The 4,690-nt window shown below is 32.9% G+C and overlaps 1 protein-coding gene across 5 annotated transcripts in view; it reads right to left on the reverse strand.

The window, feature by feature from the left end:
- The window catches only part of LOC106470859 (cyclic AMP-dependent transcription factor ATF-1-like), a 17,392-nt gene extending 15,338 nt beyond the window's left edge, over positions 1-2,054 (reverse strand). The window contains exon 1 of one of the 5 annotated variants that reach the window (XM_013931437.2): positions 1,926-2,054. The gene's annotated coding sequence lies outside the window, so the exon portion shown is untranslated. Of the gene's footprint in view, positions 1-1,270; positions 1,290-1,419; positions 1,559-1,850; positions 1,869-1,925 lie in introns of those variants that run through there. The other 4 variants (XM_022399503.1, XM_013931438.2, XM_022399501.1 and 1 more) reach the window with 4 other exon arrangements.
- Between the last annotated feature and the right edge of the window lie 2,636 nt (positions 2,055-4,690).

Here is a 4,690-nt window from a genome sequence, read left to right on the forward strand (position 1 = left end):
TCAAATGCTTTCTGAAAATCCAGATACACCAAATCTACACACTTACCCTCATCTACATAGACAGAATGTTAAAAAATTTGTAAGGCAAGCTTTTCCCTTAGTAAAACCATGTTCACTATACAATACAATTCTAAACTTTGTTAAATGACTTTGCAAAGCATCTTTTAACAGACTTTCCAAAATTTTTCCCATCGCTGATGTAAGATTAATGGGTCATTAATTACTGGGACAGTTTTTATCACCTCCCTTGAAAAGAGGAGTTACATTAGCTAACTTCCAGTCCTCTGGTACCTGCCCACTATTCAAGGACTTAGAAAAAATAGTAGCAAATGGCTCACATATCCAATCTTTAACCTCCTTCAAAACCTTTGGGGAAATATTATCTGGCCCAGAAGCCTCAACATTTTTTAAACTTCCCAATTTTTTCTTAACCAGCTCAGAATTAATGCAGTTATCCTGTTTGATCTTGTTTCCATTTATCAACTGATCAAGATGTGGAATACTGCTTAAATCTTCATTCATAAAAAAACAAAGAAAAAGTAAAATTTAATAAGCCAGCCATCTCATACTAGCCCTCCTTTATCATCCCTCAAGGGTCCTATCCTAACATTTTGTTTCCCCTTAATGTATTTAAAGAAATCCTTACTGTTAATTTTTACATTTTCAGCCAATCTCGTACATCCTTTCTGATGTCCCAATTTCATGTTTCACCAACTTTCTTGATCTTCTATAATCTTCTAAGTCTCCTGTCATACCGGTCAATTTAAATTTCTTATGCTTTTTTTTAATTTTATTTCTTAAACTCTTTGTGATCCAACCTGGTTTTTTACTTCTAGCTAACCTTTTCTTTCTATTAGGAATATGTTTACATTGAATATTTAAAAATTTATCTTTAAAAATTTTCCACATCTGATCAGTGTCTCCAAATAACTCAGCTGCCCAATTCACAACAAATAGCTCTTGTCGCATCCCTTCAAAATTTGCTTTTTTGAAATTTGTAACCAAAATATCATTATTCTTTATCTCCATATGCAGCAAAACATTGAACCTAATAGAGCAATGTTCACTTGCACCCAGCTGTTCCCCAGCCATATACTACTTACTAGTACTAATAACATATATAATGATGTAACTGTTTCTTATAAGTTCTATGAAGACAAGTTCTTTTGGATTATTCAGTAAAACATAATGCAAAGACCAGTCCACTTTAATATGGTTTCACGAATCAATGATAAGCCTAACTTAACAAATAATGCTAAACAGTATTAACTTGCTTAAGTTCCTAATTTTCTTGTAATTATATCTACACTGCAGTCTAGGGCACTTGTTTTCTGGTACCTCCATTCCTTATTCGAAACAAACTCAATATTAACCAAACTGAAGTAATTTAAAAACGGACTAATAAACTTGCAAACTTACTAATCAATCAACTACTGTAACAGATTCACTAGACAATCAACAATCGCTTCTAATCTCACTTAACTCACATTCTATATTGTGTAAACGTTTCCTAAATTAAAAAAAAATCATGTTCCTTGTCATTAACTCGAATAAGCTCATCACGTGACGTAAAAACTCCATCTACTCAAAAGCAATACAAACGCCTAAATTTAAAAAAAACACAAAAAACATGACCTACAATAACTAAAAAAATCTAAAACACTGTTTTAAACTACTTCAAGTACTTGAACTTGAGGTACTTCCTAAGTTACTTCACGAATCCCAACAAAAATATTATTTAGCACTATATAGTATATTAATTTATAGTATATAGTAATTTAGTAATAGTATTACTAGCAGTATTACTGTTGTTACTAATTGAATAATTACCAATACATTGGCAATATTACATTTTACAATATGCATTCTCAAACTTGAGTAAGAGTTGTAGAAATCATAAAGACAGAGCCTAAGATGATACTTGCATTACACTCAGATTCAGAAGATAACATAAAGGCCTCTCAGTACCAATGTACCATTCACTGACATCATAAAATAATATTCGTGACATAAAACCTTATCTTCCGTGCCATTGCACTTGATACAAGCTGCAGCAGTGGCGTCACCTTCATTTGAATTTGTTTCTTCATTATATGATTTTCCATAAAGTCATATTGAATTTCCGACTTTTTCTGAAGTAAAAACATACTTTGGCGAGCTTTCGATTCCTTTGCTGAAGACTTCTTTGGATATTTTCTAAAATGCTAAATATTTTAACGTGAGAAACTTTTTAAAATTTGTTTAATTTATACAAGAAAAATGCTTATAACGAATCTGTTCGTCTAGCAAGATTTTCTTTGATTGTTTGTGAACCATTTTGACAGTTAACAAACGATATGTTCAAATGAAAACAAAGTTTTACAATAAAAAAAGATAATGATATTTAAGATGAACAACATTGTTTATTTATAACAAAATCGGTTTGCTTTGAATTTCGCGCAAAGCTACACGAGGGCTATCTGCACCAGCCATCCCTAATTTAGCAGTGAAAGACCAGAGAGAAAGCAACTCTTGAGCTACTATATTACCAATGAACAGTGGGATTGACTGTCGCATATAACATGAAAGGGCGAGCATGTTTGGTGGGACTGGGATTCGAAACTGCGACTCTCACATTGCGAGTCGAGCACCCTAACCACCTGGCCATGCCGGACCAAGAGAGAAGGAGTGTGTGTGTGTGTGTATTTGTAATCGGTAATTCCAGATGTTGGCCTTCCAAAGGATACTGAAATTTGATAGGCTAAGTCCATGTCCTGTCTCTTCACTATGTTGGTGTATAGAGGAAACACAGGGGTTACTCAACTTTGTTTTGTGTTTTCATGGCAATTCACAGATATTCATTGGTTCTAAGTATTAGATGGCGTTTGGTTTTGCCAATATAGGAGACCTTACAGTCTATATGCGTGTAAAGACATACAAGCCACGAACAAAGAGAAATTAAGAGAAGGTCTTTAATTAGTACGGAAAAAGTCCTGTATGCGTGATGTAGATTTAAAAACTAATCTGAATTCAAATTGGGGGTAGTACCGATTAATTATGCGTTTAATTTGGCTTTTTTTAAGTTAAGCTTTGTTTGCCAATGTATGGAAGACAAGAGTATATAACGAGTTTGGATACGATTGGTAGTCTAGGTGGATTTGTGAGTTTCTTAGTTAGAAAGTTATATAATTTTTATATTAAATGTTGTGGGTAGCAGTTACGTTTTATAGTATCATATATGAAAGGATACTATTCTGAGTTTACGTTAAGGTATGTGGAACACAGATTGTAAGATCTGTTTAATAAGCATGTTCAAATTTATCTAGTGAAAAAGACGTTTACTGGACTCCTTACGCAAATTGACAGCTTTAAAATCTTACAGCAACACCCAGTCTTCATTTAAATTGCACATTCTTTAATATGTACAGTATTTTTGTTGTTATTCCTCTACTTTTTATGTGTTTTAGTTTGATTAAGTTATCGTTAATGAAGCAATGTATTTTAGTTATTTACTTAGAGATGGTGTAATCATATATATTGAGTGTAATTATATATATTTTGTGATTTAGATACTGAAGATGGAATATGTATAATTCCGAAACGTTTATGTTTATGTTATAAATAAACAATGTTAGTCATCATAATTATCGTTATACTTTTTATTGTCATTTTGACAATGTGTTATCATACCATGTAGTTATTTTATATTGTTACGTCTCCGGTCGTTAGTTGATTTTCCGTAACTTCGTTCCTACGAAACTTTAGCGACACAAGTCCTTTCTTAATAAAACTGGTTTATTCTTTCCGAATACAACTTTACGATACACTTAATGTCAACAGTCGCGCTATAACAAACGCTATAACGAACGTTAATTTCAACAGTACTCTCTGACTGCAGTTCAATTACTCACTACCTACTCATTGTCTCGTCACGTTGTGAGCGTCTTATATATATACCAGACAAACATATATCTAGTAAATGCTAGGGCATTCACGAAGAAACAGGATATTTCTAGAAAATAGGTGGCGTGACACTAGTCACGTGACCTCGCTGACGCAACAATATATTAAATTTCTGTTTTTTAAATGGTAATGAAACATTTAATTTCCCTCTGTTTTGTGTTTGTTTTTATATGAAATAGTTATATACTCTTACAGGTTTATTTGCTGTTCAACATAAAGCTACACAATGGGCTATCTGTGCTGTGCCCACCACTGGTATCGAAACCTGGGTTTTAGCGTTAAAAGCCTTCAGACTTATCGCTAAGCCACTGGGGGCGACTCTTACAGGAAACATATAAACACGAAAATTCCCCACCAATCGTTTAGTATTTTTAGGAAGATCTACTTTCGTTGGCTCTCCAGAAAATTTTAAACTTACTTATAGAATTTCCTTGCTAATTGTTCAAGTAACTGCTGAAATGCAATAAATCTCACTTCCAATACTAAACTGTGAACAACTTTTCTGATGTTGAACTCAATGAATACTCATTAACTTCACTAGCTCCTCATTCGTATTTAGAAATAATGTACACTTGCTGGAGTGTTTTGAAGAGACCATGTTACGAAAGAAGTTGAACGAATTTATCACTTAATGCGTAAATTCAAACTCAAAATATTATTACAGCATCTATTACTTTAATCACATTATTAGCGATAATCACCCATAGATGTCAATACTTGTACAATAAACCTGTACTGCAATTTTTGT

Source organism: Limulus polyphemus, unplaced genomic scaffold (genome assembly GCF_000517525.1).
Source record: "Limulus polyphemus unplaced genomic scaffold, Limulus_polyphemus-2.1.2 Scaffold4255, whole genome shotgun sequence".
Classification (NCBI taxonomy): domain Eukaryota; kingdom Metazoa; phylum Arthropoda; class Merostomata; order Xiphosura; family Limulidae; genus Limulus; species Limulus polyphemus.